Here is an 18,234-nt window from a genome sequence, read left to right as displayed (position 1 = left end):
TCCTTTTCTTTTTGCGAATACAGACTAACACGGCTGCTACTCTGAAACCTATCTGAGAGGAGTTCAGCCAGTAAGACTGCTGCACCATGTGGTGAGAGAGACTCTTTGCTTTGAATTCACTTAGCTTGTTAAGTTAGGTGTTGGTTGTGTTTTACCTTTTATTATTTTGTAACCAAGTCTGACGTTTATGCCTCATTACTTGTCATCACTTAAAATCTTTCTGTAGTTAATAAACTTGTTGTTAACTTGTTGTTAATAAACCTGCGTGTGTTTAAATTGAAATGTTTGGGGGGACTTTATTTGAGATAACAAGGTTTGTGCATATCATTTTTTATTAATGAAATGATGTACTTTATATGAGCTTGTATTGTCCAGGAGGGTTCTGGGCTGTAAAAGATGCAATTTTCTGGGGAAAGTCTGAGATTGGGAGTTTGCTGGTATTAGCCACAATTAATTCATGAGTGGCTGGCTATAACACTCATGTGGTATATCTGGGAGTGATTTACATACTGGAAACTGTGTGTAAGCAGATCAGGAGTGGTTGCTCTCACAGCGAAACAGTGTCACGATGCACCCTAGGTTGGTGAATTGAGGGAATGTAGCTGTGCATCAATCCAGATTGTACACTGGGAAAGGACACAGATATAGTGACACGTGGGACATGAACAGTTAAACAATCACTGTTCCTGGTTTGTGGCTTAAGAGAGGACTTCTGTCTCTAGTAGTAGTATAATGGTGTTCACTCTATCTTGTGCCACTAACAACTCCACTCTCTTCATTCAAATCCCTGTTCAAAGATTATACCCTCTACAACACATGGTAGACTTACTCTGTAGACCCTTATCTGTGTTTAGTAACCAGGGTAATGGACTTGGTACAATAACCTAAAATGACAGATTTGCAGACACTATTTTTTTTTCAGGTTTTAAACAGCTCTGCTGTCTCAACCATTTAATGATCCTCTTGCCTACAAAAGTTGAGCCTAGATATTTTTCTTGGAGTGCTCTGAGTGAAACATGGGATCAGAATAAAAATAAAAATAGCAGAGTACAGTCTCACTCAAATATCTCAAACCTGTATTTTTCAGAGGCCAGCACCCTTCTTCTATCAGACCCAGCTTTGTTCTTGCAGGGTCAGTTTACTCCCTGGGATTAATTCCATCTGGGCTTTCTACAAGGAATCCAGAAAAGCTGTTTTCAATAAAGGGTAATTGCATTATTTAAGCCCTCTTAACAAAAGAATCAAATCCTTTCTAACTCTTCACTCCAAGTCTGTGCAAAAAAAGTAGTCTCTTTCCTAAGACTCTCTCACACCAGTAAACCCAGTAACTGGATTTCACCTCAAACTCTCAGCAAATATGGGCTCCAAACAGTCTATTCTCCTGTCCATTGGGTTTTTCTAGAGTAATTCCTTATCTGCAGTAGCTCCAATACCCATCCACTGGGAGCACTACCTTTAGCCCCTGAGCTAATTAAGTTCCAGCTCTTTCTTAGGTACAACAGGTAGGGCTAAACAGACAGCTAGCTAGCTCCAGGTCTTTGACCTCAGAGGACTGGCGTCCCTTATACTCTCACAAGGATCCAAAAAACTGAATAAGTAACCATTTCAAAATAAGTAATAAACTCTTCTCCTTTCTCTCTCTCTCTCTCTCTTTTTTATTACTTTTTTATTAAGTACTACACCATCAATCATCAGAAGTGGTAGAGAGATGAACCACAAGGCTGCTGAGGCAGTACCAAAAGGGGCACATTGATGTTATGGTGTGAGAGTAGAAAGGGCACCTCACTGCCATACTGAATTGTGCCTCATGTCCATGTGTATGTATTTGGAAATCTCATACTAACAATTCTTCAGTATCTGTGAGGCTCAAAATATGTGCATATCTTAAACCTTCAAAAACGACACACACCTTTATTTGAATGTAACCTAATGACCACATATAGCTCTTGAACTGAACATTGCAAAGCATTAATCATTTATATAAATAAAATTAATAATTCAATGTTTAGGAGAAGTAAACACAAATAAAATCACAATGAGCAATGATTGGGCATCATTTGCTCATTTCCATGCACCATGCTATTGTGCTACATTGTGTGTGCAGGTGCTAAGCATTTAAATACTAACTTCTTATTGAAAACTGAAGGTGACACACAGTTTCAGTAAGAAAAGCTGCTGTCAGTTCTTATAATGGCTTTTCTTATCTGAAATAGGACAGCAGACCAGTACTGTAGAGAAAAATGAATAACATTTTGAATGAAAGTAGCGAGTATTATTAATCATAATAAATGATTCATAAGAATTGCTCTTTTAAATGAATGATTACACAATGTATTGTGATATGTTGTAGAGAGGCAAGTGTAAATAACTATGTTCTCCAATTTATAAGTGTTTTATAAAAGGAGCTATAACATCAACTATTCTATGCAGTATTTTGAAATCATGTCTAACACCATTATAGGACGTACTTATTTTAAAAGGCCATTTCTATTAATAATTTAGTCATTTATATTAAAACAGACTTTCATGTTAATTGCTGCTGAAGAATATGTAGGTATGTGAAGTCCATGGAGATGCCAAAAGTGAACGTTTTGCAAGTGGGACAAGTGGTTTAGGTGGGATGGTAGCTTTTGTTAATAACATCAGAACGATGGAGAACAAAAGATAGAAGGCATTGTAAACAATTAGGAGAAAACCACACAAAATTTAATCTAAACCACTAGAAATTCAGCTTCACTCACCCTCAGAGTAGAGACTGCTACAACACTGTTGTAGCAATTATTACAAAGGTGACTACCAGAAAGTAAAATTAACACGAGTATCTGAACTGCAGAATGAACACAAAGTATTGAAGTGAGACATTTAGGCATAGCCCTGCATAGGGAGAGGGCAGAACTGTACCGTCCCTATGGGGAGCACTGAGAAACAATCTGCCTACCCGTTCTCGCTGGAGGCATGCCTGCAGCTATACAATTCTTATTCTTAGGATTATTATTTACCATTTATATTGTGGTAGAACCTAGAGGCCTCAAACAGCTTGTGCCACAACATTCTGGCTGCTGTACAAACGCAGAAAATGACAGAGTTTACAGTCTAAAAGACAAGGCATAACTGGTAGATGAGGCAAACAAGGAGGGTCAGGGTAAGGGCAGTGGAAGATGGGGTAACAAAAATAATAGGATGTGCACTACTTTTAGCCAGTCAGAAGCAGGAATTCGCAGCTTGCCACCTGCCCTAATCATTATTAGGTTGCAGTTTACTACATGCATTACAAAAGAGGCGAGTTTTGAGAAGGAAACTGAAGGATAAGATAGTGATTTTACAGATTATGGCTGGGAGCTTTTCTCATGAACAAGGACTACCCTTGATGGGAGAAAATGCAAAAGTGCCACTGAGCTGATATTATTGTTGGAGTGGAAGGAAGAGTTGATGTGACTTGTCTATTCCTCTGTGTGTAGCTGGGCAGTTTTGCTGGCTGATACCTGAATGTGTGCACTGTGACCCAATCCCCTCCCTGACCCTGTTATAGTGCTAAGTTTTCTTCAGAGCAGAAGGGCTGAAACTCTGCCTGATCTTTATGCAGCTTCACAGGCACTTTTTAGGTAAATACTGTACCAGTTGCAAACCACCAGTAATGCTTTTTCTTGAACATCAGTAAAAGCACTAGCTCGTCACCTCTGCTGATGTAACTTGACATAGCTCAGTTTCTTCAGTGAACCATGACAATTGACATTAGCTGGTAATCTGGTCCATTGACTGTAACCCAGTTTGATTTGCCAAAATGTCATAAATGATTCCTGTTCCCTGTTTCTTTTGGTTTCAAACTTAAAACTAGATCAGTTTTGGAATTTTTGTTCAGAATTTTGAATATATTTCAAATGTCAATGATTTTGGAGGTCAAATTTTTACATTGGGGGTGGGAGGCAGAAGGAGACTTTTACAAAATAGGAAAATATGGGATTTTTTTTGGTGACAAACTATGTTACATAGCAACCGAGAGGGTTCAATGGGACATTTTTTGAGCTGTCAGAATGATGCAGCCCAACTCCCAAATACACTGGCTCTCTCAGTCTTGGTGAGCCCCGCATATAATTTCTGGGCTTTGCAGGCCAGTTTCAGTTGTCACAGAGAAGCAGAGATTGCAGGAAGCTTGAACTACATAATACTGCCCCTTCTGACATATGTTCTGCCATCAGCAGCTTAGATTCCAGGAGCTGAATGAATCAAGCTCCAAAGCAAAACTAGTACATTGAGAATAGATATGTACAGGTGATAGAAATATAGTATTTGAGATTGAAGATAGGAATACACCACAAGTAAAAATCTGATGTTTTCTCATATACATCCTCGCCAGGAAAGAAAATATTACATTCTAAAATGCTAAATTATAGCTTCTTGGGTTTAATTATTCATTTGATAGCACGGGATAAGCAGATTTTTTTTAATCTCTGTGTGTAGTGCAATAGCTGTAGGCTGCACACAAGTTTAAGTGGTTTCAACTCTGAGTCCAAGATTCTTATACTACTCTAATTTTGCTTTAGGAAGCTTTGTCACATAGCCAATTCCTTTGCTATAAGGTATGTCTACACTGCACACCACTGGCAGAGGCGGGTAGGATATGCATGATTACATGCTACAGTGAAAGCAAGGTGGAACCATACTGAAGTGTGCAGCTACTGGAGTCTTTCCCCACAGCCAGATTCTTTCCCTGCAATGGGAAAATATTCCCGCGGCAGGAAGGCATCAGGACACTACACTGCGAAAAACAGCAGTGTAGATGGGGTCAGCTTGTGCATATAGAGAACTGTGTAGGGTACATACCCTAAGCGTTCAGGCATTATTTCCTCCATTCACTTAAGCAGTTTCTCACTGTCTTCATTACTATTTATACCCCTGCTAGGAAGGTGTGCAGTTTATACTCTCTACAAGCTGCCACAAGGAGTGAGCAGTGTAGACATACCCATAGTGTATGGAGAATAATAGACTACTTCATGAGAGGTTTTCATTGTAACATATAGAGAATTGTGAGGAAAGGATTTTCAGTGTAAATGAAAATGGAAGAAACCATGTCTTGTATATTTCATTTTGCTGATAAAAAATTTTCAGAATGCAAGGCAAATCACTCTTATGCAGATAGTAAATCTTTACTCTGACTTGGTGAGCAGTTATACAAACAAGTATTCTTCCTAATTCCATAGGACTAGACATTTGACAAGGACTTTCCCTTTCCACTTTCAGATTTTTCTGAAATCAACTTGCCCCAAAACAAGTTTGTTCTTTACACTGCACTTACAACTCCTCTGACTTCAAGCTAGAGCAGATCAAAATTTGATTTCCATTCCATAGAAAAGTCAACATTTTGAAATTTGTTGTTGCTCTGAATAAGAATGAAAATTTTAAGTTTCCTATCAAATGAATTTTCTGAACATTTTTTTTTGTTTTAGGTCAGTTGAAACATTTAGATTTAATGTAGACTTTTATATATATTTTATATTTAATTTTATATTACTTCAATATTTTAAAATTATAATATATCAAAATAATTGGTAAATTGGTATTCTAACTCATAATTGGTATCACAATAGCTATTCTAACTGGTCATTGGTAACTGGTATTCTGTAGGCTGGGAGGAAGGATTTAATTTAAAGAATGTGAATGATAATTAGGTATAATTTTAAAATGCTTTACTAGATGACTAAAAAGGAACAATACCACAACTGAGAATGGCTGGGGAAGGCTGATTAAAAACAACAACGAAGCTTAGAGAAGATGTGAGGACAGCCATGCAAATTAAAATGAATATGTAACATATGGAAGAAATGGAAAGTTGATAGTGCTGAATATAACTCAGGAGTTAGAAATTGTAGAAAATTGATGAGGAAAGCCAAGGGACATAAGGAGAAATATATGATCCGTGGAGTTAAGGACAATAAGGATGGGAGGGAAGAACCCTGACAATAGTATTGGTCCATTAAAAGTGGAAATGGTAGAATTATCAATAATAATGCAGAAAGGCAGAAATATTCAATAAAAATATTCAATAATTATTTCTGTCCTGTATCGGGAAGGGAGGGGGAGAAAGGAACACAAATGAAGAAGTCTCATTATTTGGTGAAGACAACACACTTTCCATTCCACTAGCAACTCTGGATGATGTTAAAGAGAAGCTACTAAATAGACACCTGTCAGCCTGACACTGATCTCAGGCAAGACAATGGAGTGGAAATAAGGGACTCAATTAATAAAGATTTTGAGGAGGGTAATGTAATTAATGCCAGTCAACATGAGTTTATGTAAAATAGATGCTATCAAAATAACATTTTGATTGGTTGATAATGGTAATAGTAAAAAGAAAAGGAGTACTTGTGGCACCTTAGAGACTAACCAATTTATTTGAGCATGAGCTTTCATGAGCTACAGCTCTCTTCATCAGAGGCATACCGTGGAAACTGCAGAAGACATTATATACACACAGAGACCATGAAACAATACCTCCTCCCACCCCACTGTCCAGCTGGTAATAGTTTATCTAAAGTGATCATCAAGTTGGGCCATTTCCAGCACAAATCCAGGTTTTCTCACCCTCCACTCCCCCACACACAAACTCACTCTCCTGCTGGTAATAGCCCATCCAAAGTGACCACTCTCTTCACAATGTGTATGATAATCAAGGCGGGCCATTTCCTGCACAAATCCAGGTTCTCTCACTCCCTCACCCCCCCGCCCCCCTACACACAAAAACTCACTCTCCTGCTGGTAATAGCTCATCCAAAGTGACCACTCTCCCTACTATGTGCATGGTAATCAAGGTGGGCCATTTCCAGCACAAATCCAGGCTCTCTCACCCCCCCGCCCCCAAAACACACACACACACACACAAACTCACTCTCCTGCTGGCTCATCCAAACTATTATTTATACTATATATATATATATATATATATATATATATATATATATATTGTATATACTATAATATACAAAATAATCAATCAATAGCTCATCCAAACTGACCACTCTCCAAGTTTAAATCCAAGTTTAACCAGAACGTCGGGGGAGGGGGGTAGGAAAAAACAAGGGGAAATAGGCTACCTTGCATAATGACTTAGCCACTCCCAGTCTCTATTTAAGCCTAAATTAATAGTATCCAATTTGCAAATGAATTCCAATTCAGCAGTTTCTCGCTGGAGTCTGGATTTGAAGTTTTTTTGTTGTAAGATAGCGACCTTCATGTCTGTGATTGCGTGACCAGAGAGATTGAAGTGTTCTCTGACCGGTTTATGAATGTTATAATTCTTGACATCTGATTTGTGTCCATTTATTCTTTTACGTAGAGACTGTCCAGTTTGACCAATGTAAATGGCAGAGGGGCATTGCTGGCACATGATGGCATATATCACATTGGTGGATGTGCAGGTGAACGAGCCTCTGATAGTGTGGCTGATGTTATTAGGCCCTGTGATGGTGTCCCCTGAATAGATATGTGGGCACAGTTGGCAACGGGCTTTGTTGCAAGGATAGGTTCCTGGGTTCGTGGTTCTGCTGTGTGGTAGGTGTTTGCTGGTGAGTATTCGCTTCAGGTTGGGGGGCTGTCTGTAGGCAAGGACTACAAGATTTGTCTCCCAAGATTTGTGAGAGTGTTGGGTCATCCTTCAGGATAGGTTGTAGATCCTTAATAATGCGTTGGAGGGGTTTTAGTTGGGAGCTGAAGGTGACGGCTAGTGGCGTTCTGTTATTTTCTTTGTTAGGCCTGTCCTGTAGTAGGTGACTTCTGGGAACTCTTCTGGCTCTATCAATCTGTTTCTTCACTTCCGCAGGTGGGTATTGTAGTTGTAAGAAAGCTTGACAGAGATCTTGTAGGTGTTTGTCTCTGTCTGAGGGGTTGGAGCAAACCGCAACAACAAAAATAGGTGTGCTTTGCTGATTAAAAAATAATAATTCTATGTAAAAGGGCATACTATTTTGTTTGTAGGTTGCACTTTAATATGAGCACCAGAAGTGTTTATGAAACAACATATCACACAGTTTAAAACCAATTCTTCATGCATATGAAAATCTGCCATATTTATAGTCTTTGAAGTGAACCCTAAGGGAATATTCTCATACGCACCCCTAATGTTATTTATTTTATCAGCCACAGGAGCAAAAAGTGCTTTATCACAAAGACAGCAATTAATACAAAAACAAAAAGCCCTTCACTTTTATGTCTGATGTTGAAAGAAACTCAAATTACAAAATAATTAATGGAAAATGTAGCTTCTGTAATTCACATTGTAAGTATACACTCCCTGATGTTTTGTAAAGAAGTGGTCTATTAGGATTACAAAGAAAATATGTATTTTGTTTTTTCTTCTACTAAGTATTGTATGCATATTATTATCCTTTTCCATACAATCCACAGCTGCACAATGACATTTGAGGAAATACATGGAGACTATGGTTTAACAATGATAATAGTGATTCAAATACTGCTGGCATGAAACAAATAATGCTTTTTTTTAAGGCTGTTTTAACACTGTGCACATTGCTCAAGGTTCTCTCTCGGATATTATAGTATATAAATACAAAATTTGAATCTGAGTAATACTTTACCTTAAAGAGGATTTCCGATCTGAGGAAATTTTAAAGTTTCTGAGAGGTAAATGCCATTTGTACTTTTACTTACTACAACCAAGATTTTCAAAAATGGATACCTAAAGTTGGCCTCCTAAAACCCATAATTAGGCAAACAAATAAATGATCTTCAAAGATTCTGAGCACAGAGGAGTTCTGACTAAAATAAATGTCAGCTGAAGGATGTTCAGCACTTTGGAAAAATCAGAAAACAAGCTACATACAAAATTTATATGAACATAATTGAGCTAATTCAGACCCTAGCAATACTTTAAGGAAGTATTTATCATTCCAGTTGGGCAGGTTCAGAGGAAAGGGGAGACAGATATACCCACAGTCTTTCGCATTTCAGCCCCAAGGGAACATGAAGGACTCACAAAGATCATGTCCAGTCCTGACTATTGAAACAGTTCAAGGCACTTGTCAAGGTTCCTCCCCCACTCTGAACTCTAGGGTACAGATGTGGGGACCTGCATGAAAAAACCTCCTAAGCTTATCTTTACCAGCTTAGGTCAAAACTTCCCCAAGGTACAAAATATTCCCCCCGTTGTCCTTGGACTGGCCGCTACCACCACCAAACTAATACTGGTTACTGGGGAAGAGCTGTTTGGACGCGTCTTTCCCCCCAGAATACTTCCCAAAACCCTGCACCCCACTTCCTGGACAAGGTTTGGTAAAAAGCCTCACCAATTTGCCTAGGTGACTACAGACCCAGACCCTTGGATCTTAAGAACAATGAACAATCCTCCCAACACTTGCACCCCCCCTTTCCTGGGAAATGTTGGATAAAAAGCCTCACCAATTTGCATAGGTGACCACAGACCCAAACCCTTGGATCTGAGAACAATGAAAAAGCATTCCGTTTTTTACAAGAAGACTTTTAATAAAAAATAGAAGTAAATAGAAATAAAGAAATCCCCCCTGTAAAATCAGGATGGTAGATATCTTACAGGGTAATTAGATTCAAAAACATAGAGAACGCCTCTAGGCAAAACCTTAAGTTACAAAAAAGATACACAGACAGAAATAGTTATTCTATTCAGCACAATGCTTTTCTCAGCCATTTAAAGAAATCATAATCTAACACATACCTAGCTAGATTACTTACTAAAAGTTCTAAGACTCCATTCCTGTTCTGTCCCTGGCAAGAGCAGCATACAGACAGACACAGACCCTTTGTTTCTCTCCCTCCTCCCAGCTTTTGAAAGTATCTTGTCTCCTCATTGGTCATTTTGGTCAGGTGCCAGCGAGGTTACCTTTAGCTTCTTAACCCTTTACAGGTGAGAGGAGCTTTCCCCTGGCCAGGAGGGATTTCAAAGGGGTTTACCCTTCCCTTTATATTTATGACAGCACTCCACTTCAAATGTTGGGAACCAAAACTCACCTGGTTTTAAGAATAATATTGGTAGTAGCTGTGGTACGAGCTCCTTTTTCACACCATCTTGTTATTATGAAATATTTATACTGCGACAGCACTTAGAGACCAACCAGGTTGGAATCGATTGCACGAGGTACTCAACACACATATAGGTTGTTGCAGTCCCACTCCCAAAGAGCTTACAGTCGAAAACCTTATATCATGGTTGTCCGTATTTACACTTCTGTTTTGCCTTAGGTTGTGCAGTCAGCCTTGCTGGGATTGTCAGAACTGCAAAACATTTTAAAAACCTGTTCCATTCTAGAAATCAGCCTGGGACAGGAAACAAGTGGCCATGTGACCCAGTGATATGGGCTAGAGGGAGCCAGACCCACTTCACTTCTTAGCAAACGAAGGGAGGATCCTTTTGCACTCCTCAATAGTAATAAGTAGCTTCCTCTTCTTGACTCTCATTCTCTATACCTTGGTATTCAGAAGAGGAAGAAGGGGCACGCCTTGGCTCCCAGATCATCTTTGTATATTTTTGTTTTAAACACACAGATCTTAGACTAGAGCTGCCTGTTACCCCATTGACTCCTGATCAGGGAATTTACTCCCATGGGCAGCATGGCTCCAACTATAGGGAGGGACAATCCATAGAATTGGGCATTGGAATGAAAGAGAATGGAAACTCATTTGCCTGACTTCTCCATCTTCAGCAACTCTGGCTCTTGCCATTGCAAAGCTGATTTGTTTTGGTATCAGGTGTAGGCTGACCTTTCTCCCTGAGTGCTATGGGATGGCCTGCTTTCTTTGTGGTGCTTGGAAAGCCACTGATATAGTCTCTCTAACCCCTTCTCCCTCACCCCCCAAAATTTTAATTTAAAATTCAAATTTGAAATGGAGAGCACTCACTACTAATCTACTCGTAGTCAAGCTGGATAAACCCTGCTCTCCAAACCAGCATGCCTTTTGCTGATTTACACATATGCTTGCAAGGCTAGTGAAGTTAATTAAAGTTAATGGAGAATTTTAAAGTGAAAAGGAAAAAAATAGGGCAGTAAGAAAAATTAATTAAAAAATGATCTATCAGCTGAAAGCAGCAGAAGGGGCTGTGTTCTCACAGGGGATACAAATAAGTGCCATTTTATAATATAACTTCTTCCAGACAGTACAGAACAACAGGTTCATCAGCTGTGCCTGTGTAATATCTGCAGACTGACTGAGTTTATGTTACCAACTAGGGATTTCCACATTTATAACCCTCAAATTATCTACTGAGGCTCACAGCACTATATGTTTGTTTTTTCTCTCCTCATCTTCTGCAATCTATCAGAGAGGAAGGATGGATACAGCACTGGGAGTCAGGAGATCTCAATCCTGTTCCTGCCTCTGTTATATACTTCATCTGTCATCTGGAGCAAATCACCAGTCCTCTCTGTGCCTTATTTACCCATCTGTATAATGGAGATATCTCCCACACAGAGATCTGAGTAATAATTCATTCATATATTTAAAGTGCTTTGTGATCCCCACAAGGTACTACAGACATTTAAAGTCGTATCATCATGTTATTGTAGTTTGTGCTGTTACAGAAAAATAAATGCAAAGAATCATTCTATATCTAATGTAAACATACAAAGCAACTGCAAAACACTAACGAATTTGCAGAATTTAATTTCTTAACTTTTTTTCAATTTATAAATGTATGTTAAGTAGCTGGTGATTTTTATACAAAAATTTAAATGAGATACTGAAGCTGAAATTCTTCTGGTTGAAGTATAGGAGTGGGAATCAGTAAATCTGTGATTTATCACCAGTTATACCATCAATTTCCTCTAAGCCTTGGACAAATCCCTTAACTTCATTGTGCCTCAGTTCAACCATCTGTAAAAGGGAAGTAATACTTATCTTGCATAAGTGATATGAGGCCCAATTCATTAATTTGCTTTGAGAGCATGTTCAATGTACTATTATACTAAAACCATAGATTCCCACAATCCTATCACGGAACTTTACCTGTACTTAACTAACTTTGGATGGGACCTACAGCTACTAAGCATCTCTAAATATAAAGCCACATCTATTTAAGAGCCTAATATGGATTTACATAATGGGGATTTAGAAACATCACTTTAGGCACCCAGTTTTCAAAAATTGGGCCCATTTTTTTAAATATATTCTTTATTTCATTGAAGTGAACAATTAAATCTAAGAAACTGTGATGCTGAGAATGCCTCTAGTTAACTTCTGCTGAATATTGAGTGTTAGTGAATACTGCTTAAATTCCATTTCAGCTCAAAACTTACAGATTTTTTATTTCCCTCTATTATTAGTGAACAGAGTGCTTGGGGAAACTTATGTCAAAAAGTTCCAGAAAGGAAGCAAACTTTTTAAAAGCACAGTTTGTGGCTATCCCTTGCACAGTCACAAAGAAAGATTTAAGGAAAGTGTCTCCCACCCATACTGAAGATTTATTCTCCATGGGCCAAACTCATCTCTAGTGTAAATCAGGGCTGAACTTGGCTCCCTATCTCCACCATGTCAAGAGACTAAGAGGAACAATGCAACCACTTTCTCTTTCACCAGAAAGAGAAATATCTTTTCTCCTAGAACTCTCAGCCTGTCTGCCCTTGAGGTTCTCCTCTTCTCTCTTTCCACCCTATCTTCCTGAATGAAAAGTAGCTCTTTGTGGAGGTTCATGGACAGATATGGCTTGAGATCACACAGCAAATCAGTGCATCCTCACCATGATAAGCCAGGAACTTTTCAATTCCAATCTTTCACTGCTAGCTCATCATCACATTGCCTCAAAAATATTTAAGATTGATTCTATGTATAATTAACATTTCTAATAGTTTTAGCATAGAAGTTCATTATCTGGCTTTTTAACTTTTTTTTTTTTAATGTGTGTGTATTTCACTATGTTTTCTACAGGCATTTTGTGTACAAAAGGTGCTCCCACAGTCAAAGTGAATTAGTTAACATAAGGAGATGACTAATTATGGGAAGTTTTTGCAGTATTTCCCTGCTCTAAAGAAACAAAAAATCTTCAATATTGACCTGATTATTTTAAGAAGGTTCAGAGAAATTATTGCTATAAAAAGAAAAGTGAAATTCTGTAATTTGGAGAACAGAATCTCACATTCACAAAACTGAACAGAAAAATCACATCAATAAATCACATTGAATATCTATGAAAAATAATGCCAGCCAAATGCTTGATGCATACTAGGAAAAGCATGGATGATTTCCAGTCACTTATTTTTCAATTTCTACTTACAATGTCAATGTGCATCAATCACGTGTCTCTGGGCACATGGATATAATTTACTGAAAATAAATATACAACATTTAATTGATAAACATCACTTAAATATGAAGAGATTCAACTTTGTGTTTCATATGTCAGCACAAATATACCCTATAGTTTGCCTTTTCAGGCAAAATCACAGATGGGCTATGTACTATGATCTCGGGATAAACAAAATTGAACAAACAAAATTGAAATACCAGAGGTGAAAGTCCTATGTGGAAAACATGCTGGAATGGTATCACTCAAATGCTATCCTGTCCTTCTTTGCCAGAGTCCTCAGCCAGGTGAATAAAACCTCATGGTCAACATCATCAAAGGCTGAAGGAATGACTATAGATATTCTGTACTTTGTCCATCACTAGTAAAGGAGCTTTGTTTTCCCTTTTGATTCCAATGATTTTTATATGTAGTTATTTTTGCTCCTGAACTAGGAACAGTCTTCCTTTAAATTCAAAAGTTGATGGTTTTTTTCTGTGCAATTTGTATATCAGATAGACAGATTTTCCCAGCTAATAGCAACCTTTCAGCAGCATGAAAAATCTCAAGTAAGAACACTTGACGTGGAGTAGGAATACCTAGTTCTCTCTAATGGGAAAGACAAACTCTGAAGCCTTAGAATTAGGGCTCAGCTCAGGTACAAAAGTTATGGACAGTGATCTAGAGATTTGTCAGCCATATTAACTTTAGTCAGTGATGTTTTGAATGCTCTGAGGGACTTTGGTAAGATCTAAGGAACAAGCTTTCTGCCAACAGGGCTGAAACAAAGTTATTGGAACTATTAGAGGACATATCTCCTGGGCATTCCTTTCATAACAAGAAACTATTTTCCTTAGTATAATGACATGCCAGTATTGAAAGCAAACAAAATGTAATGGATTTCTGTACTCATGTACAGTGATACTTTACAAACAAGTCTCATTTACCATGTCCTCAACCTCCACTCACCACATCCACATTCTCAGCATCCAAGAAAGGCTGTTTTCTCTAACCAAACTCATGCTGAAACATCATTGTTTTCAATCTCCATTTGCTCACCTTTATCCTTCTACTTTCCAGCTTCTTCAACCCAGCATCTATCATCCCACTCTTCAAAGCTTGCCCCTGCTATTCTGAAACTGGAAAGACAAGTCTCTCTTGTGCAATACGAAGCACATGTTTCTTCTTTCAGATGTGCTTGGATTTCTTCCTCAACACATCTAACCTCTGCTAGCCTGAAAAGTTAGATATTGAGTTCAAAAAAGAAAGTTGGATTATCCACACAGCTGTGCAGTGTACTACCTCAAGCCTGGCCCAGCTTTCTCGTCTACTCTCTTTATTACTTATTTATCCTTTGCCATTTCCCCAGTATCTTCTCCTCAACACACACAATTTTCTAGGTGATCTGGTCTCTTTGCTACCTACTGATTCCTACAGTTTTTTTCTGTGCAAGTAGCCAATCCTGTCTATGACTGGTAAGACACTGTTTCAGTCATGATCATTTTTGTCCATCTTTCTTTGTTTTATCTGTTTTACACTTTTTTTCTGTTGATCTGAACATGAAATATAATTCTCCACACTAAAAATCACACGGTCATTTCTCTAAACCACACAAAGTAATGTGTCTAGTTTACATTTTTCATAGTTTGTGATAAATAAAAATAGCATTTGCTATCACTGCAGACCAATGACATGCAAAGTTCAACCAGTATTGGTTAGAAAAGTATCAACATTTGTAAAGAAAAGTAAAAAATATGTTTATATAGAATTGCATGTTTCAGCCAAAACTAGATTTGATATCCAAATGATCAGTCCCAAAGAAGGACTTCATTATAGAGAGGTTAATATGTTTAATGTCACCATAATAGAATGGGGCAGACAGATTATCAATGCGAAATGAATTTTTTCAGATACCTATAGCAGCACTTACTTCATCTGCCACTAAGAATTAATAATTTTCAAGTCCTACTACTGTATTTATTTTAGTGAGTAAAGTTGCAGTATTTTGATCAGAGTGGCAAAGTGTTGCAGAGCAAATTAAATTACCTCTATGTCTGTTACTGTTAGGTAGATATTCCAGTGGTATTGCTATTTAATAAAATAATTTTACAAAAATGAATATTGGGGTTTAGTTGAAAAAATATTATGTTTATACAAATGGAAAGATCATCAGAAATATTAATCAGGTAACTTGATTTAAGTGTGTGCTTGTTAAGGAAGACTAAAATATTGTGACTTTTTTTTTGCAGTTATAGGCTTGATGTAGTGATAGTGCTCTGATTCCAATTGAGGTGCCCTTAGAGTTTCAGGTTCAAGAGAACCTAAAACTCCAATATGGGAGTCACAAGGGGGACTTATTTACCTAACTGCCAATTTTAGGCAACTGAGTCGAAATGTAGATTCTCAACATCCCTACTGAGATGCCACGTAATCCTGTAGGTGTCTACATGTCCATGGGTAAATTTTCTATGATGCCAAAATTCCTGCCACTGGAAACACAAACAGCTGCATTAGCCCCAACATCACTGATCAGCATGGTGCCTAACTCACATGTAAACCCCAATGGGATTCACAAACTAAGTGTTCCCCGACTTCTCTTTCCTGCAGGTCCCAATCCAGTATACATGCACAGATGCTGCTTAGAGCATGCCTACTGGATCACGCCCCATGCAAAACAAGGAGGAGGTGATGATGTTAGTTGTTTCCCCAAAACCCAACAGCACAGTGGTGAGAGCACTGGGAAGTAGGCATCCTGGTTTCAAAGCCCCACTTTGCCTGAGAGAAGTAGGAACTTGATCCCAGGTTATAGAATCTGTCTCTGGTCCAAAAGAAAAGTGAGATATGCCCCATAGTCCAGTACTTAGGCCACTCACCTAGGAGGTAGCAGGCCTGAGTTCAATCCCTGCTTCTCTCAAGCAGAGTTGGGATCTGAACTCAGGTCTCCTATATTGTGGGTGAGTGGTCTAATAAGAGGAGGCAGGTGTAGCCACTATCTATTTGTTTTTTTCTTGAAAAAGGGTTGACCTGGCTTACACGCCTAACTCCAGGGCTCCTGGCTGTGAATCCTGAGTGGAGGGAGGTGTCTCCTTCCAGCCCTAGTTAGCACCCAGCTCCCTGTTAGGGTCACAGCTTAGGCCATAGTCCTCTCCTCAGCATCTCCTAATGACTATCCTAGGCAAATCCCCACTCAGCATGCTGGGTTCTATGAACACCTTTTTAGGCCCCTAATTCTCACCATGTATTATGTAGGAAAACCTAGGTTGTGTGGGGAAGAGGGAGATCCATGGCTGTCATCATTCAAATCTTCTGATGTTCTTAAGAAGTCTTTCAGATTTGCAAACTGCTTCAAAGAGGTTTGGTCTATAAGAGGTTAGTTTTTGTTTCATAACTCCACAGTAGACAAGTTTCATCTATGACAGGTTTCAGAGTAACAGCCGTGTTAGTCCGTATTCGCAAAAAGAAAAGGAGTACTTGTGGCACCTTAGAGACTAACCAATTTATTTGAGCATGACCTTTCGTGAGCTACAGCTCACTTCATCGGATGCATACCATGGAAACTGCAGCAGACTTTATATACACACAGAGATCATGAAACAATACCTCCTCCCACCCCACTGTCCTGCTGGTAATAACTTATCTAAAGTGATCATCAAGTTGGGCCATTTCCAGCACAAATCCAGGTTTTCTCACCCTCCACCCCCCCACACACAAACTCACTCTCCTGCTGGTAATAGCCCATCCAAAGTGACAACTCTCTACACAATGTGCATGATAATCAAGGTGGGCCATTTCCAGCACAAATCCAGGTTCTCTCACCCCCCAACCCCCCTCCAAAAACACACACACACAAACTCACTATCCTGCTGGTAATAGCTCATCCAAAGTGACCACTCTCCCTACAATGTGCATGATAATCAAGGTGGGCCATTTCCAGCACAAATCCAGGTTTTCTCACCCCCCCCACTCCCATACACACACAAACTCAAACTGGGTATTGTAGTTGTAAGAACTACTGGGTATTGTCGTTGTAAGAACTACTGACCGCCATTCCTACCTACATGCCTCCAGCTTTCACCCTGACCACACCACACGATCCAGCGTCTACAGCCAAGCTCTGCGATACAACCGCATTTGCTCCAACCCCCCAGACAGAGACAAACACCTACAAGATCTCTGTCAAGCTTTCTTACAACTACAATACCCAACTGCGGAAGTGAAGAAACAGATTGATAGAGCCAGAAGAGTTCCCAGAAGTTACCTACTACAGGACAGGCCTAACAAAGAAAATAACAAAATGCCACTAGCTGTCTCCTTCAGCCCCCAACTAAAACCCCTCCAACGCATTATTAAGGATCTACAACCTATCCTAAAGGATGACCCAACACTCTCACAAATCTTGGGAGACAGGCCAGTCCTTACCTACAGACAGCCCCGCAACCTGAAGCAAATACTCACCAACAACCACATACCACACAACAGAACCACTAACCCAGGAACTTATCCTTGCAACAAAGCCCGTTGCCAACTATGCCCACATATCTATTCAGGGGACACCATCACAGGGCCTAATAACATCAGCCACACTATCAGAGGCTCGTTCACCTGCACATCCACCAATGTGATATATGCCATCATGTGCCAGCAATGCCCCTCTGCCATGTACATTGGTCAAACTGGACAGTCTCTACGTAAAAGAATAAATGGACACAAATCAGATGTCAAGAATTATAACATTCATAAACCAGTCGGAGAACACTTCAATCTCTCTGGTCACGCAATCACAGACATGAAGGTCGCTATCTTAAAACAAAAAAACTTCAAATCCAGACTCCAGTGAGAAACTGCTGAATTGGAATTCATTTGCAAATTGGATACTATTAATTTAGGCTTAACTAGAGACTGGGAGTGGCTAAGTCATTATGCAAGGTAGCCTATTTCCCCTTGTTTTTTCCTACCCCTCCCCCAGACGTTCT

This window comes from Caretta caretta, chromosome 4, assembly GCF_965140235.1.
Source record: "Caretta caretta isolate rCarCar2 chromosome 4, rCarCar1.hap1, whole genome shotgun sequence".
In the NCBI taxonomy this organism is placed as follows: Eukaryota; Metazoa; Chordata; order Testudines; family Cheloniidae; genus Caretta; species Caretta caretta.
This window is presented reverse-complemented; position numbering follows the sequence as displayed.